Here is an 18,591-nt window from a genome sequence, read left to right as displayed (position 1 = left end):
TGGGTCCGGTGTGATTGATCACCCGTCAATTGCAGAATGACTTTCAGCCTAGGACCTGGTGTGACGATGTGACGCAGCAGAGAGGGGGGAGTGTTGACCTGGGAATGTGCCCTGGGGATGGGAGACCTGAGAGCCTGTCACCTGAGCCAGGAGGGGTAGGGGGAGGTAACACCTCTGCCCAGGAAGGTGAAGACAGGCTGCAGAAGGGAGCCTGCTGGGGGAGTTTAGTTTCAGTTTGGGGCTGGGTGGAGGAACACAGGGAACCCCAGGGCTGGGGTCTAAGCTCCCTGCTCCCCCAGAAGGACTTGACTGAGGGGTCCTTGGTGTACCTACTGTTTTGGACTGTGTTCCTGTTGTCCAATAAACCTTCTGTTTTACTGGCTGGCTGAGAGTCTCAGTGAATCCCAGGAAGAGGGGTGCAGGGCCTGGACTCCCCCACAGTCCGTGACACCTGGCTTTGATGTTTCTTCAATTGTACCTTTGTTCTTTTCTTTTGAGGATGGACTCTTCTTGCTTTGTCAGGACTGTTGTCTGCATCTTCAGCCGTTGGTGTGTACACTTTATTTCATCAGGACAGGCTGGGGCTGGAGGTTGATTCCATCATCCATCCATCCCTCTGTGACGAAGTGGGACTGTTCTTAATGTTTCCTCTGAATAGTGTGGGGGTGCCTCAGTTTCCCCTAGGCAGTTCTTAAGTATCTAGGTGGTGGGGTAAGGGTGTATGATCATTGCAGTGCCCTAGAGGGCATGTGTGTGCAGGAGTCTGGACACAGAGAATGGCCGACACCCTGTTTCCTGGCAACTGATGGCCTGGGCCCTTCCCCCCCTGCAAGGTGAGAGCTGAAGGGTTGGAGAACAAAGGAATCAGGTGACCTACTGGCCCGGGAAAGGAACAAAGCCCAGAGGAGGAGGGGCTGGAGGGTTTTTCAGTTTGGGGCTGGCTGGGACATGGAGTGAAGTGCAGACGTGGTTGTCTGGCTCACTGCCCCCCAGAATGGACCCAGCTGAGGGGTCCCGTTCTCTGCACCTGCAAGCTCTGTTTTAGACCATGTTCCTGTAGTCTAATAAACCTTCTGTTTTACTGGCTGGCTGAGAGTCACGTCTGACTGCGAAGTTGGGGTGCAGGACCCTCTGGCTTCCCCAGGAGCACCGCCTGAGCGGACTCGCTGTGGGAAGCGCACGGAGAGGCAGAGGATGCTGAATGCTCCGAGGTCAGACCCAGGAAGGTGGAAGCTGTGTGAGCTGTGTGTCCTGAAGACAGGTTGCTCACAGAAAGGCGACTACCCCAGAGTCCTGACTGACTTCATGGGGAGCAGTTCCAGAGCATCGCCCAGGGACTCCGTGACAACTGGTGGCAGCGGTGGGATGTACTGAATCCCGTGGATGGCGCTTCCTGCAGTAAGTGACTGGGGAGCAGTAACACGAAGGGGGATTGCCGAGGACCAGGCCTGCTGAAGGCTCAGAAAGGAGCGGTTTCGGGGGGCGGTTAACCCCTGGGAGTGTGTGACCAGCGAGAAGTACTGTGCAGTAATGGGGTCCCCCTGGGGACTGCAGTGAGCAGTCTCAGGGGCGGAGGAGTCTGCAGCTCGACCCTGGCAAAGAGGTGGTGACCTCGAGAAGGGCTGGCACACTAGGGGTTCTCCCTGGAAACCGTGGGGAGCTGAGAACACACGGGCCTGTGAGTCCACAACAACTTGGGAGGAGCGGAGTGATGGCCTGTCACCGTCTCCTTAAGAAGGACATTGTAACCCTGTGCAGAAAGAGAGGGTTGAGCGTTGGAAAGTTCACCAAAGCAGAGCTAATCGTGCAGCTGGAGGAGGATGACCGCTCTAAGGAACAGATTCCTGACCCCAACTGGGGCTATAGCAGGATCTGGGAGCAGCTGAAGCGGGAGCCAGGCATCGCCAAGACTCCTGTCCCCGACCAGACGAGGGTCTTCACGATCGGGTTCCCCATCGGGGGATCAAGACGGACGGGATTGGAGCTGAGTCTGAGAGAGCAAGAGGACCGTGGGAGACAGCGAGAGCCCGAGAAAGAGCTGCAGAAGCAGCAGCAGGATGAACTGGCGGTGGGGGAGCGGAGAGGCCTAGGGGACCTCCCAGGGGTGAGTGGGGATAGACCCCGGGGGGCCAGTTCCGCAGGGAACCTCGAGACTAAATTGCTGCCCCTGGTTAAGGAGGGGGGTGTGTGGATGCCCACCTCACTGCCTTTGAGCAGGCTGGCGATTTGAACCAAGGGGACCCTGCGGAAAAGCCCCGGTGTCTAGCTCCCTTGCTGGGTCCCAAGGCCACAGACTCCGTCAGCCAGATGGTTGGGGATGTGGACAGGCTCCCACTCCTGACCCCAACCTATATGTCTGTGTGGAGTTTCCTGGGGCCAGGCCCCCCGGACCTCCAGTGGGAGCAGAAGGTGATGGTCAATGGGGAGACATTCTTGGGGTGGCCAAAGGGCATGGGCTGCATAAACCTTCCCACATGCGGCCTGCGAGTGCTATCGACCACCCCTGACCTAAGGGAGGGCGTGAAACTGGAAGGGCCTGGTGTAACTCCTACCAAGGAATGGGAGAGATGCTGGGGCATCCATGGGAACATTGGTGGCTTCGAACTTCCCCAGGTCACCGGCTAAAGTGACCCCGCTCAGTTCGATCTCGAAGGGGGGAGAGATGTGACGAAGTGGGACTGTTCTTAATGTTTCCTCTGAATAGTGTGGGGGTGCCTCAGTTTCCCCTAGGCAGTTCTTAAGTATCTAGGTGGTGGGGTAAGGGTGTATGATCATTGCAGTGCCCTAGAGGGCATGTGTGTGCAGGAGTCTGGACACAGAGAATGGCCGACACCCTGTTTCCTGGCAACTGATGGCCTGGGCCCTTCCCCCCCTGCAAGGTGAGAGCTGAAGGGTTGGAGAACAAAGGAATCAGGTGACCACCTGGCCCGGGAAAGGAACAAAGCCCAGAGGAGGAGGGGCTGGAGGGTTTTTCAGTTTGGGGCTGGCTGGGACATGGAGTGAAGTGCAGACGTGGTTGTCTGGCTCACTGCCCCCCAGAATGGACCCAGCTGAGGGGTCCCGTTCTCTGCACCTGCAAGCTCTGTTTTAGACCATGTTCCTGTAGTCTAATAAACCTTCTGTTTTACTGGCTGGCTGAGAGTCACGTCTGACTGCGAAGTTGGGGTGCAGGACCCTCTGGCTTCCCCAGGAGCACCGCCTGAGCGGACTCGCTGTGGGAAGCGCACGGAGAGGCAGAGGATGCTGAATGCTCCGAGGTCAGACCCAGGAAGGTGGAAGCTGTGTGAGCTGTGTGTCCTGAAGACAGGTTGCTCACAGAAAGGCGACTACCCCAGAGTCCTGACTGACTTCATGGGGAGCAGTTCCAGAGCATCGCCCAGGGACTCCGTGACACCCTCATTCCCACATCTAAACTGCACTTATCAGATTACAGCAGGGTTTTGCAAAAATGAAGGTTGCAGCAGGGTTTACAAAATGGAGTGAGCATTTTACAATGGAGTTTGGGACAAGTTAAAATGGAATTTGAGGTACAATATGGACATGTGTAAGGAATGGCAAACAGTGAGCAGAAGTTACAATATAGACAAGGACAATGACTGACAAACAGTGAGCAAAAGTTACAGTGTTGAAACAAAAAGCAAAGGAGGACTTGTGGCACCTTAGAGACTAACCAATTTATTTGAGCATGAGCTTTCGTGAGCTACAGCTCACTTCATCGGATGCATACCGTGGAAAATGCAGAAGACATTATATACACATAGAGACCATGAAACAATACCTCCTCCCACCCCACTGTCCTGCTGGTAATAGCTTATCTAAAGTGATCATCAAGTTGGGCCATTTCCAGCACAAATCCAGATTTTCTCACCCTCCGCCCCCCCCCCCCCCCCCAAACTCACTCTCCTGCTGGTAATAGCCCTTCCAAAGTGACCACTCTCCCTACAATGTGTATGATAATCAAAGTGAGCCATTTCCTGCACAAATCCAGGTTCTCTCACCCCCTCACCCCCCTCCAAAAACCACACACACAAACTCACTCTCCTGCTGGTAATAGCTTATCCAAAGTGACCACTCTCCCTACAATGTGCATGACAATCAAGGTGGGCCATTTCCAGCACAAATCCAGGTTTTCTCACCCCCCCCCCCCCCCCGGGAACACACACACACACACACAAACTCACTCTCCTGCTGGCAATAGCTCATCCAAACTGACCACTCTCCAAGTTTAAATCCAAGTTTAACCAGAACATCTGGGGGGGGGGGGGGGTTTAGGAAAAAACAAGAGGAAACAGGCTACCTTACATAATGACTTAGCCACTCCCAGTCTCTATTTAAGCCTAAATTAATAGTATCCAATTTGCAAATGAATTCCAATTCAGCAGTTTCTCACTGGAGTCTGGATTTGAAGTTTTTTTGTTGTAAGATAGCGACCTTCATGTCTGTGATTGCGTGACCAGAGAGATTGAAGTCTTCTCCGACTGGTTTATGAATGTTATAATTCTTGACATCTGATTTGTGTCCATTTATTCTTCTACACTTCAATCTCTCTGGTCACGCAATCACAGACATGAAGGTCGCTATCTTACAACAAAAAAACTTCAAATCCAGACTCCAGCGACAAACTGCTGAACTGGAATTCATTTGAAAATTGGATACTATTAATTTAGGCTTAAATAGAGACTGGGAGTGGCTAAGTCATTATGCAAGGTAGCTTATTTCCCCTTGTTTTTTCCTAACCCCCCCCCCCCCCCGACGTTCTGGTTAAACTTGGATTTAAACTTGGAGAGTAGTCAGTTTGGATGAGCTATTGCCAGCAGGAGAGTGAGTTTGTGTGTGTGTGTGTGTGTGTGTGTGTTCCCGGGGGAGGGGGGGTGAGAAAACCTGGATTTGTGCAGGAAATGGCCCACCTTGATTATCATACACATTGTGAAGAGAGTGGTCACTTTGGATGGGCTATTACCAGCAGGAGAGTGAGTTTGGGGGGGGGGGGGGGGCGGAGGGTGAGAAAACCTGGATTTGTGCTGGAAATGGCCCAACCTGATGATCACTTTAGATAAGCTATTACCAGCAGGAGAGTGGGGTGGGAGGAGGTATTGTTTCATGGTCTCTGTGTATATAATGTCTTCTGCAGTTTCCACAGTATGCATCCGATGAAGTGAGCTGTAGCTCACGAAAGCTTATGCTCAAATACATTGGTTAGTCTCTAAGGTGCCACAAGTCCTCCTTTTCTTTTTGTGAATACAGACTAACACGGCTGCTACTCTGAAACCAGTGTTGAAACAGTGCAAGTTTCAGTGATCTAAGCAGCAATTGGATTGAAAGTGAAACTCAATTGGCCAGTTATTATTGGGGTAGCCGGTTTTATGAATGAATGTTGTTTCATTCATAAAACTTTGCTCATGAAGTTATATTAATAAAGTGAACAATTAAAAACAGTTTCATTGATCAGTTGTACACTGTGGGAAGCGCACGGAGGGGCAGAGGAGGCTGAAGGCTCTGAGGTCAGACCCAGGAAGGCGGAAGCCAGGTGAGCTGTGTGTCCTGAAGACAGGCTGCTCCCTGAGAGGAGACTCCCCCAGAGTCCTGCCTGGCTTCGTAGGGAGCAGTTCCAGAGCATCGCCCGGGGACGCCGGGACACCCCCTCACCCACCCTGTCTCTCAGACAGACAGACAGACAGACAGAGGGGTCTTTATGGGAATAGAGAATAGCAGTGGCCACGAGCTCATTTTCCATCTGCGCTGGCCTGGTGAGCTGTGACCTGTCCTTCCAGCTTTGGGACCGTACTACAGTGTCCCAGGCCAGGGCCACCTCGGGGCTGGGGTCCTGCGGCATGCTGGCCTCGGGGAGCCCTTCCGAGCTCCGGCTGGCACTCTGGGTGTTGCACCAGTGCACCGGGATCCTGAGCACACGCAGGCAGGTGCTCCCACAGTGCTCTGAGTCTGCCTGGACGGGGTGGCGAGGGTGGAGGGCCGTCCCTGTCATCGGTGACACAGGGGGCTGCTGGCTCCCAGCTGCCGTTAGGTGAGTGAGAGCCTCAGCCTCCGGGAGGCTCTTTACCCTCTGCGCCTGTCCAAGAGACCATGGCTCTTTCCTGGGCACTCCCTGCATTGCACTGTCCGTGGGGCTGCACCACTGGGCAAGCCAAACCCTGCGGGGATGAACTGGGAACCCTTCCTGCTGGGGAGTCCGTCTCTCCATGTGCCCCAGGCCACAGCTGCCGTCAGAGGCTCCAGCTGGGCCCTAAAGAGAGGGGCTGGCGGAAAAGCATTCTCCATGACAGGCTTCAGCTCTGGAACAAGCTGCCCCTGCGTGCCCCTCCGCCAGGTCTGTGGGCTTCAGGGCACGCTGGGGTTGCCAGGTGTCTGGTTCTCGACAGGAACACCCAGTCAGAAAGGGACCCTGGCAGCTCCGGTCAGCACTAAAAGTCTGGTTGCTAAAAGTCTGGTGAGTGGCGCAGTGGGGCGAAGGCAGGCTCCATGCCCAGCTCCGTGTGGCTCGCAGGAAGTGGTTGGCATGTCTTTCCAGCTCCTAAGCAGAGGGGCAGCCAGGGGGCTCCGCACGCTGCCTGCACCTGCAGGTGCCACCATGAGCACCGGCTCTGCAGCTCCCATTGGCCAGGAACTGCAGCCAATGGGAGCTGCGGAGCCAGCGCTCAGGGTGGGGACATCATGCGGAGCCCCCTGGCTGCCCCTCTGCCTACGAGCCAGAGGGACATGCTGGCTGCTTCACGGGAGCCATGTGGACTTCCTCCATCCCCGCAAAATGCTGGGGCCACCTGAGGTCAGCATCACCCAGAGACCACACCCCAAATCCCCTTCCACACCCTAGCCCCCATCCCAGCTCAGAACCCCTCCTGCACCCAAACTCCCTCCCAGAGCCCGCACCCTCTCCTGCACACTAACCCCCTGTCCCAGCCCTAAGCCCTCTGCCACACTCTGAACCCTTCAGCCCCAGCCTGGAGCCCCTCATGCACCCCAAACCCCTCATCCCCAGCCCCACCGCAGAGCCCACACCCCCAGCCAGAGCCCTTACCCCCCACACACACCCCAACTTACTGCCCCAGCCCAAAGCCCCCTCCCACACCCTGAACCCCTCATTTCTGCCCCCACCCTGGAGCCCACACCCCCAGCCCAGAACCCGTACCCTCTCCCACACCCTAACCCCCTGCCCCAGCCCAGAGTCCCCTCCCACACTCCAAACCCCTAGGACCCACCATGGAGCTCCCTCCTGCACCTCAAACCCCTTATCCCTGGCCCGACCCCAGAGCCCACACCCCAGTCAGAGCCCTCACCCCCCCTGCACCCCAACCCCCAGCCCGGTGAAAATGTGTGAGTGAGTGAGGGTGGGGAGAGCGAGTCAGAGGGAGGGGGAAGGGAGTGACTTTCGAGAAGGGGCGGGGCTTCGGGGAAGGGGCGTGGCAGGGGGTGGGGCAAGGGTGTTCGGTTTTCTGCCGTTTGAAAGTTGGCAACCCGAGGGCAAGCCGCAGGGGAGCAGGGTCGTCACAGCCCCGAACGGCGGAGCCGGGCTCTTGAGGGCAAGCTGCAATGACTCCTGCTTCTAGGCCTGGCGCTCCCCAGTCCGACCCACACGCGGCCCATGGCTGGGCCGCTGCCGAGGAGGGAGCGGGTTGGATGGGGGTGGATCTGTTTCATTTGACTCTGTTGCTGCCGTCGGGGGCAGGGCGGAGGCCCCTTCTCACCCCGCAATCGAATACACCAGGGGGAATTTGCCCCAGGGGTCAGGCGAGGCGCTGGGACGAAGAGAGCCTGGCTCGGAGGGAGGCTGCTGGCTGGCCAGACTGCCCAGGGTGACCGTGCATCCCGTTTTGGCTGGGACGGTCCCTTTTTCAAGCCCTGTCCTGGCTGTCTCGACTTTTTTGGCAAACCTGGGCACTTGGTCCCGTTTACTCATCAGCTGGCGAGAGCAGACGGGACAAATGCCCCAATTTGGCCCAAAAAGTGAGGTGCGACCCCTAGTGGGGCACCGAGGAATGTGCGGGGAGGGGAGAGCAGCAACACCGGCCCTGCACGGGAGGGAGGGCTTGTTACAGCGGCTCTGGCTGGGCCAGCCCCACAGGGGCAGGTGGCAAGGGCTAGCAGGCTGGCCCCGTGCACGGGTGGCGGGGGAGGGTCTTGGGCCAGCCCTCCATGTCAGGGTTCGGGGGGGGGGGGGAGATGGAGGGCTCAGGCCAGCCCTGGGGGGTGCAGGGGGCGGATTTTGGAAAATACGGTCACCCTACTTCTGCCCTCTGAGACTGGGGGCTGAGGGGGGAGACTGAGCTGAGACGGACTGGCAGGACTGGAGTGTTCTGGCACCCGTAGTGCGGTCACCCTGGCACGGTGCTGGGCAGTATGTGGGGAAGCCAAGAGGCCATGGATCTCCGGGGATGTCAGAGGCTAAGGGCTGGCATGTTCCCCATCTAACCAGCCCAGGGAATCTCTGGCTCTGGAAACCAGTGGGCCAAGATGCCAATGGAAAGTGTGAGTGATGACGCCCCCTCCTGCCTTGGCTCCAGTTCACCCCCGCTCCCCCGTGAGATGCTCGGATGAGCCAGGCTCGGGGACTGGTTGAGCCCCTGCACTCCATCTGGGCACCCCACATGCTGGGAGACGTGCCGGAGCCAGATGTTTCTCTGCTCTCTCCTGCCCTGTGCAGCCCAGCAATGCTCGCTCAGGAACCATTCGGTGTCATTGCAGAGGTCAGGACAAGAAGGAGTTTTTCAAGTCTATTAGGAACAAAATGAATCCTGACAATGGGCTTGGTCCGTTACGAGCCAGAAATAGTAAAACTGTCAGTAATAATGGAGAACAGGCAGCCGTGTTCAGTAAACATTTCTGTTCCTTGTCTGGGGAAAAAACAGATTATGCTATTGTAATCACATCGTATGATAACACTCTTGTCTTTCCTTCCACTGGTATCTCAGGAGGATGGTAAGCAGCAGCGGCTAAAGTTAGACATTTTAAAATCAGCAGGTCTGGATAATTTGCACCCAAGAGTTTTAAAAGAGCTGGCTGAGCAGCTTGCTGGACCATTAATGTTGATTTTCAATAAGTCACAGAACCTTGGAGAAGTTCCAGAAGACTGGAAGGAAGCTAATGTAGTGCCAATATTTAAAAAAGGTAAACAGGACGATCCAGTTAATTAGAGGCCTGGTCAAGGTAATGGAGTGGTTGATACGGGACTTGATTAATAAAGAATGAAAGGAGGGTGATGTAATTAATGCCAATCAACCTGGGCTTATTCCTCTGATTCCTCACTCAGGTGCCCATTGGGTCCCCAGATCCCTGGACTCTTTACATCACGGCAGAGACACACAGCTGCAAGGTGCAGGCCCATAAGCTTCATCTGTCCGTCAGCACAGCACCACCTGGAGCCCCAGATGCTTCCCCCACCATGCACTGGGCTCTCCATAAAGCCTGGCTGGACTCTCTGGAGGGCCAAGCGCCCATGCAATATTGTTCACAGCACAGAAGCCAACTCGACCTGGTGCTGGAGGTGGCCTTGGAGAACTCTGGTTCCCAGTCACCTGCTCTATTAGACCTCCGGGTTGAAGTTTATGACTCTCTGCCCAATTACTGTCCCATCCGCCTACTTCTGCCCCGGGAGCTTCAGCACTTCGGGGGGGGGGGGGGGACGGGACAGGATGTGCAGCAGCTGGCAAACGGACCTGGGACGTGCTTAAGAAACGAGCTGTTGCCTAAGATGGCAATTGTGTGGCAAATGTCACGGGAGCACGTGTGTGCGGGGACCTGTGTGAGCAGCTGTGTGTGTGTGGAATTCACAGCAGCAGTTCTGCGCCGTGGCTCCTGGCGCTTCAGCCCCCGCCGAGCCCCCGGGGCCTTGAGGCTGGACCCCCTTTGGTCTGGGATGCCTCCGTGTGGGCGAAACTCTCCAGGAAAACCTAGGAAACAAAACCAGACACGGTGGCCTGACTCTTGGGCGGAACCGGCAGCTCTTCCGACCTGTGAAGTGGGCGGGCGCCGCACAATCGGCTCCGAACTTCCCTGCGCCCACCCTGCCTTCCCTGGGGAGCCCTGCGCAGGCTGCAAACACACGGTGAGCTCAGCTCACGCTGCAGGTGCTCGCTGCGGAGCCGACTCTCCCGCACCCTCAGGGGGGCCAGCGGGAGGGGTGGAGCCCCCGGCGCTCCCTGGAGGCCAGCCATCTTCACCTTGCCCCCGGGCCGCAATCCGTCCCCTGGGCAGAGATTTGGCTGGGGGATGGGCAAAGTGACGCGTGGCCCTGGAGCTGTTCTTGGGGGTCTGTGCCGTGCCCAAGCCCTGGGGGGAGCACCGAGGCACTCCTCCAGGGCGACGAATAGCGGTGTTAGCCGAAAGTCTCCACCGCGGGTGACAGCCTTGCTGTCCTTGTGACACAGCGCAACGCTGCAGACCTCAGCCGGCCCCCCGGGGCTCTGCCCCTTGGGCAAGAGGGGCGGAAGGCAGAGGGAAGGTCAGAGTGCCACTCCTTCGAGGTGTTCAGCGTTTTAGAGACGTGTGTAATACCCACCAGCCGAGAACCTGCAGACGTGTTTTCATGGCGGAGTCACCAGGTGGTGAGCACTTTCCCAGTTCTTTTCCCTGGCGGGAGATCAGAGTTCGGTCTGTGAAGAAATGATCTATTGCTGTGCTTCGTGATGCTGCTTCTGTTGGGGGAGCTGTTGCCAACAGTCAGAGGGTTGGGGGGAGCTGTTGTCAACAGCCAGAGGGTTTGGGGGAGCTGTTCCTAACAGCCGGAGGGTTGGGGGAGCTGTTACTAGCAGTTAGAGGGTTGGGGGGGGCTGTTACTAACAGCCGGAGGGTTGAGGGGAGCTGTTGCCAACAGCCTGAGGGTTGGGGGAGCTGTTCCTAACAGCCGGAGGGTTGGGGGAGCTGTTCCGAACAGCCGGAGGGTTTGGGGAGCTGTTACTAACAGTCAGGGGGTTGGGGGAGCTGTTGCCAACAGGCGGAGGGTTGAGGGGAGCTGTTCCTAACAGCCGGAGGGTTTGGGGAGCTGTTACTAACAGTCAGGGGGTTGGGGGAGCTGTTGCCAACAGGCGGAGGGTTGGAGGGAAGCTGGTACCACAGCCAGAGAGTTGCTCTTTGCATCAATCTCGAGTCATTCGTGGGGCAGTCGCGGCCAGGGATCCAGGCGTTGGCACCTGATAGCAGGGTTTCCTGTGGCTGTTGGTGACCAGGGCACCTGCCCACTCAAAGCTGCGCTCGGACCTGGGTGCAAGACTGGGTGTTTTCTGAGAAAGAAAAACCCAAAGGGCTGAGTGGGGCTCGCGGGGCTTAGTCTGACTGACTGTAAAATACTATCTGTTCCCCGGCTGCCGGTCACTGCAGTGCTGGCTGGGATGGGAAATGGGTGGGGTGAGCTGGCCCTTTAAGGGAGGTGGGCTCAGTCTCACCTGTGCCAGGTATAGCCTGCCTCCCTGCTGATGGGAATGGTGTAGGGGTCATGTGACTGACCCCAGCCTGTGGGGAGATCAGAGGGCAGCCCGTGGGCCTTCAGGGGGCAGGCTCAGGAGAGAGGGGCCCTGCTCCGAGAGGGCAGCCCGCAGGCCAGGAAGAGGCCACAGAAGGAGAGATGGGGCAGTGTAAGTTATGGGGCAGCCAGCCCTGTTGTTCATGCTCCCAGGAGCCCATAGCAGAGAGTGGGTCTGGGGTCCCCCCATGTGGCCATCTTGGGAAGGGGGGCAGCCACCCCTGCTGGCCAAGGCTGGATGTCTGCGGGGCTGGAAGTGGAGCCCAGGAGAAGGGCTGCCGGCTGCTGTGGAGGGAGGTGGCTGGGCCTGGGCCTGGGCCTGGCCAGAGTGTGGGGGGGAAGGTTCATGATTTGTGTCTCGGACTCTGATTCCCTCTGGACTCTTACGCTGCCTGGCTACATCTCCTCAGTGACCTGCCCATGCTGCAAGCTGGAGGAGAAGCATTGGAGAGGAGGGGAAACTGAGGCAGCAGCAGGCCCTGAAGGCAGCTTGTGTCTGCCCTGTGACAGTGAGGTAAGGACCTGGCTGGGCTGGTGCGGGTGGGTGGGCTGTGGGCATATCCCCAGGCACAAGGCAGTTAACTGCGGTGTACAAATGGCCATCGCTGTTGCGGGGGGCACAGCCCAGGCAGCTGCCAGGGAGGAGAGAACTGGCTGCCCTCCCCTGCTCTCTGGGCGAGGCACAGCGGGGAGGCAGTGGCTTGGTGCCGCTGCAGAGGGGAGAGGGCGCGCCAGCCCTGTGACTGGGCGGGGAGCCCCGGGGGGTGCCCAGGCTGGCATCGGGGGTTCGAGCAGGGCCCTGTGCAGCCTTGGGCCGGGCTGGTCACCCCACACCTTGTCCTGTTAGGAACCAGGAGGCCCCTCATGTGGCAACTGGTCCGTTTCCTGAATCCCTCCGGTCCCAGCACAGCACAGTGCCACTGGGGCAGGGGCCTTTGCTGCGCTGGCGTCTGGGTGAAGACACCGACCAGGCTCTGCCGTAGCTCCCCAGGGGTCTCGCAATGGTCCAGTCCGGCCTTGGAGTCTAGGCCTCCATCTCTGCTGGCTCTGTCTGCTGCCAGGGCGGGTGCTGCTGTCGGGGGGTGGGGGGCAGGGGGCCGGGGTACACGCTGGGCGTGCTGCACAGGATGGGGGGTGCACAGCTGTAAGGGGCCTGCAGCTCCACAGGCCGCTGCTGCGGGAGGGGGCCAGCCAGGATTCGACCCCCTCTGAGTCCATCTCCAGACCCTCGGACCCTGCACATGGCAGGGCTGCAGCGCCCGGGCCTGGCAGGTTCCCGCGGCTGCTTCCAGAGGCATGGCAGGGATCTGTTCTCATGGTCGCCCTGTCCGAGGGCTCGCCCAGGGCATCTGCCCATCGTGCGGTATCTTCCTCCCCGGCTTCATGCCCAGGACCCCTGTGGGGGAAGTGACAGGCTGCGTGCATGGCAGGACCCTTGGGGTACAGTCAGCGCTCCCTAATCCGGGCCGAGCTGGGAGGTTCCTGCCTGAGTGGGGCTCCCAGCCGGCTCTGCGATGTGTGATACGAGTCCAGCGATCCCGGGCGGGCTGGGGTGCGGCAGGGGTAGGCAGGATTAGGGTTGCCAAGGGGTCACAGAGTCCCTGGGCGATGCTCCGGAACTGCTCCCTGCAAAGCCAGTCAGGACTCTGGGGCAGTCTCCTTTCTGGGAGCAGACTGTCTGCAGGACACACAGCTCACCCGGCTTCCCCCTTCCTGGGTCTGACCTCGGAGCATTCAGCATCCTCTGCCCCTCCGTGTGCTTCCCACAGTGAGTGCACCTAGGCGGGGCTCCTGGGGAAGCCAGAGGATCCTGCCCCCCAACTTCGCAGTCAGCCAGTAAAACAGAGGTTTATTAGACAACAGGAACATGATCTAACACAGAGCTTGTAGGTGCAGAGAACCGGACACCTCAGCAGGGTCCATTTTGGGGGGCAGTGAGCCAGACAACCACGTCTGCCCTTCACTCCATGTCTCCAGCCAGCCCCAAACTGAAACTCCCTCCAGCCCCTCCTCCTCTGGGCTTTGTCCCTTTCCCGGGCCAGGAGGTCACCGGATTCCTTTGTTCTCCAACTCTTTAGCTCTCACCTTGCAGGGGCGAAGGGCCCAGGCCATCACTGGCTAGGAAACAGGGTGTCGGCCATTCTCTGTGTCCAGACCCCTGCACACACCTGCCCTCTAGGGCTCTGCAATGATCCTACACCCTTACCCCACCACCTAGAGACTTAAGAACTGCATAGGGGAAACTGAGGCACCCCCACACTATTCAGAGGAAACATTAAGAACAGTCCCGCTTTGTCACATCTCTCCCCCCTTCGAGATCGAACTGAGTGGGTTCACTTTAGCCGGTGACCTGGGGAAGTTCGAAGCCACCAACGTTCCCATGGATGCCCCAGCATCTCTCCCGTTCCTTGGTAGGAGTTACACTAGGCCCTTCCAGTTTCACGCCCTCCCTTAGGTCGGGGGTGGTCGATAGCACTCGCAGGCCGCATGTGGGAAGGTTTATGCGGCCCGTGCCCTTTGGCCACCCCAAAACCCCAGGGGGTCAAACTGGGATTGGGTCTTCTCCCCAACAAGCTGGCCAAACACAGCCACTTGGTTAGAGGACTATTTAACTTTCTTAACAGCTTTCACTTCATCTGAGACCTTCTCAAAGCTATCCACACTGGGTCTTTTGAAAGGAAAGTCAGTGGATCCATTCACAACAGAAAATTTCTGGCTGTTAGGAACGGAGACTTTCTTGATTAAATCACTTTCACACCCTTCAGTTGCAGTAAACTGCTTGCAAAGACTCCATGAGGATTCCTTTCCCCCGGGGCTTTTCTATGCAAGAATTCACCCCTCACAGAAATTCTGCCCTTACCCTCTTTACCTAGGGCTTGCTCTAGAGGAACACTTTCCTGAGCAACAACAGACTCTTTCTGGGTCTCCCTTACATCCAGAATTACCTCTGGCCCATGCGGCGGATTCCTACACAATCCCCTTTCAGGCAAACTTACAGACTTCCTAGATAAAAGGTCAGAAGCGTTCTCCTTCCCTTTGCCACACACAAGTTCAGGAATCTTTTCCTTCTTGCTGCAGGTTTCCACACCCTCAGTAGGTAACACAATCAAATCACCTTCCTGCTCTCCTTGTGCCCTGGCTAGGATCTCACCCTGATTAGACAGAGTTGCTGCACCCTTTCCAACAACACACTAGCAACAGGCAAAATACAAGCACCAGAATTGTCTGGGCTCTGGGATTTTGCATAGACACTAACTGGATGCAACCTAGTAACAGGGCCATTCTCCCGAACAGACACAAACTTAGGACCCTTCCCTTCCTGGGCTTTAGCTGAATCCAGAACCAGCTCTGAGACAACTGCACGACCCTCAACCATCACAGGCTGAAAGGCCCCTGCTGTCTGCTCCACAGACAAAGAGGAGCCGGACACACTTTCTCCTTTCCCAGACACACTTTGGGATCTCTTTCCCCTGGTCCCAGCACACAAGGCTGGTCACAGACAACTGCTTGGAGATCAGGGTAGTTCCCTCCATAGGCAAGTCAATACCCCTGACAGACACAGGCACGTTTCCTTCCCTGTCACACTTCTCCACACAGGTAACAGGCAAGGTCCAGGGACACTCATCTCCCACTCTCCTCGCCTTCCCACCCTGCTGACTAGACACAGCCATCAGCTCACAAGGCTGCCTAGGCTCATCCAGACTTTCCTTACCCAGCACCTTGCCACTCCCCACAGATCCCCTGCCCTGCCCGTGTCTTCCCCCACTCAGCTGGGGTCTCAGCTCCCACTGTGCTCAGCGCTGCCCTTGCTGTCCCAGTGGGGGTAGGCAGCGAGCTCCCTGCTTTCCTCACTGCATCAGAGCCAGCGTGAGCCCCCTCTCCGGTGTGCAAGGGGGGCGGGGAGCCCCAGGGGTCTGGTTACAGGCAGACAGGTAGCCTGAGCCCAGCAGCTCCTCCCTGCTGCCAGCCAGGTCATCTGCATTTTCACTGACCATTTCCCTCTCCGCGGATTGATTCCCTGGATTCAAATTCAAACCCTTGGCAGTTACAGGAGCAGGGCCTGGATCCTGTCCCAAAGAGACACAGTTGCCCTACAACAGGGTCCTCCAGCTGGTGTCCTGGAGCACCCCAACGACCAGCCAGCCCCACCCCTCCTGGGTCTGCACAGGGATCTGGGCCATAGGCAGGGCAAGGGGCTTCGTCCCTGGGACCCTCACACAGCTCACACAGCCCCTCAGCCTCTGAGGCTGCACCACCCAGGGCCTGACACCAGTTCTCTCTGACCCAGGATCTCGCCAGCCCAGGAATGTCTCCCCATTGACCATTACCTTCCGCTCCCACTGGGGGTCTTGGCCCCAGGAGACTCCACACAGACATACAGGTTGGGGTCAGGAGTGGGAACCTGTCCACCTCCCCACCCATCTGGCTGACGGCGTCTATGGCCTTGGGACCCAGCAAGGGAGCTAGACACCGGGGCTTTTCTGCAGGGTTCCCCTGGTTCAAATCTCCAGCCTGCTCAAAGGCAGTGAGGTGGCATCCACATCCCCCCACCCCTTAACCAGGGGCAGCAATTTAGTCTCGAGGTTCCCTGCGGAACTGGCCCCCCGGGGTCTATCCCCACTCACCCCTGGGAGGTCCCCTAGGCCTCTCCGCTCCCCCATCGCCAGTTCATGCTGCTGCTGCTTCTGCAGCTCTTTCTCGGGCTCTCGCTGTCTCTCACAGTCCTCTTGCTCTCTCGGACTCAGCTCCAATCCCGTCCGTCTCCGATCCCCCGATGGGGAACCCGATCATGAAGACCCCCGTCTGGTCGGGGACAGGAGTCTTGGGGATGCCTGGCTCCCACTCCAGCTGCTCCCAGATCCTGCTATAGCCCCATTGGGGGTCAGGAATCTGTTCCTTAGAGCGGTCATCCTCCTCCAGCTGCACGATGAACTGTGCTTTGGTGAACTTTCCAACGCTCAACCCTCTCTTTCTGCACCGGGTTACAATGTCCTTCTTCAGGGGACAGTGACAGACCATCACTCCGCTCTTCCCAAGTTGTTGTGGACTCACAGGCCTGTGTGCTCTCAGCTCCCCACGGTTTCCAGGGAGAACCCCTAGTGTGCCAGCCCTTCTCGAGGTCAGCACCTCTTTGCCAGGGTAGAGCTGCAGACTCCTCCGCCCTGGGACCGCTCGCTGCAGTCCCCCGAGGGACCCTGTTACTGCAGAAGTCTTTCTCTCTGGTCACACAGTCCCAGGGGTTAACACCCCCTGAAACCATCTCTCTCTGAATCTTCAGCACGCCTGGTCCCTGTCAATCCCCCTTTGTTTTACTGCTCCCCCCAGTCACTTACTGCAGGAAGCGCTGTCCACGGGGTGCACTAGATCCCACCACTGCCACCAGTTGTCACGGAGTCCCCTGGGCGATGCTCTGGAACTGCTCCCCATGAAGTCAGTCAGGACTCTGGGGAAGTCTCTTTTCTGTAAGCAGCCTGTCTTCAGGACACACAGCTGGCCCCCCGCTGCCTGGTGCTGATACAGCTGCTGCGTTGCCCCCCAGAGGTGGCTGCTTTGCAGTGGGGAAATGACTCGTGTACCCTACTTGTAAAGTTGGGGATGTGCTTCACCCTGGGGTGCCCGCCCAGCCCAGCCGCACGCCACCTCCCTCCTGCCTCCGAGGGACCCGCTCAGAACCTCGGCGTCTACAGACTCTACTTCTAGGGCCCCTGGCCCCCGGAGGCCCAAGCCCTCAGCCCAGGTCTGTCCTGCCATAGGAGGGTGCAGCTCCCGGGTGTGTGAGGGGGGTGCCCCCCAGCTGCAGGGGGAGCTGTTTCTAGCCTGGCACGGGGGACTGAAGGGAACTAGCCACCCCGGCCTCCTAGCTGGCTTCGGCCTCGCATCCCACTCAGTGATTAGGCAGCTCCGCACCCCGTTAACCCCCCCCCGCCCCCGTCCCCCTGTAGCCAAGTGCCCAGCTCAGCATGTGCGTGGCTCTAGTTAGCACCTGTCCAGCTCCTAAAACTCACTGAAAGGTGCGTGGTGAGGCTGGCCCCTCTGCCGTGGGCTCCGCTCCGCCTGAAAGGGCTCAGGACTGCTAGGTCCAGACCCCCAGCTTCTAGACAGTGGGGTGCTCCCTATGGGCAGGGTTAATGGGCTGGGATTTCCCGGAGCTCCTCAAGGTCCAGGCCACGGGGGGCTGCCTGCCGGCCCTGTCCCAAGGAGGGCTGAGTACCCCAGATGGGCACGGGATACCCATGGCTGGCCCCAGCTCGCAGATGGCCCGGAGAGAGCCAGCGACTCCCCCAAGGTCACGTGGGGGCTATGCTATGCCTGAGGAGGAACCAGCCAGTGCCCGCCCCCAGGGCTGCCCACCCTCTCCCAGCCGGCCCCTCGCGCTAAGGAGCACATCGTGGCACCCGGTTCCTGCCGGGACGAGCTCTTGGCGCTGAACGCCCCCAGCCGCCCCCTGGGAGCTGTATCCTTGTCGACCGAGATCCTGGGAAGCCGCCAGCGGACGCCGGAAGCTCCAGCCTCCTTCCGCCCCCCGGGCTTAAAAGCGCACGTGAGAAAACGCTGGTTCTAGCATTAGCTGCTTGGCTCCTTGTCGGGCTGTTTCGGCCGGGCCAGGGCCCAGGCCACGTCACGGCGCCCCTCTGGCACGGGTGGGCGCTGTGCTGAGAGGGCAGCGATGCCCGGCGCCTGCCAGGTGTGGACGACCCCTGCCCTGAACAGCGGCCGGTCGCAGGCCCTGCCCCAGCGTCCTGGAGCCCGGGGGGTGCTGTGCCGGGGCCCAGGGGCCACCCGCTGCAGCCCGAGGCCTGCCCCGGGCGAGCCCAGTGCCCCGGGCACCGAGAGGTGAATGGGTCCTAGTGCCCATGTTCTTAACGCTGTCGATTCTCTTCAGAGCGCTCTGCCGGGCAGCCCCTGCCCCGGGCAGCCCCGGGGAGCTGACGGGCACCCCCAGCCCTGTGCCAGCAGCTCCCTGGCGGAGGGGAAGTCTCTGCACTCAAACCATGGGGCCGTGCTGCCCAGAAGGAGCTCTCCGGCGGGCTGCCTGGCCGCGGAGACCCGGGGCAGGGGGGCGAGTTGTGAGCCGAGGTGGGAGTTGAACACCGTGCTGCAATCAGCGAGCTGGGGCCTGG

Source organism: Caretta caretta, chromosome 4 (genome assembly GCF_965140235.1).
Source record: "Caretta caretta isolate rCarCar2 chromosome 4, rCarCar1.hap1, whole genome shotgun sequence".
NCBI classification, from domain to species: Eukaryota; Metazoa; Chordata; order Testudines; family Cheloniidae; genus Caretta; species Caretta caretta.
Note: the sequence above shows the minus strand (reverse complement) of the source record.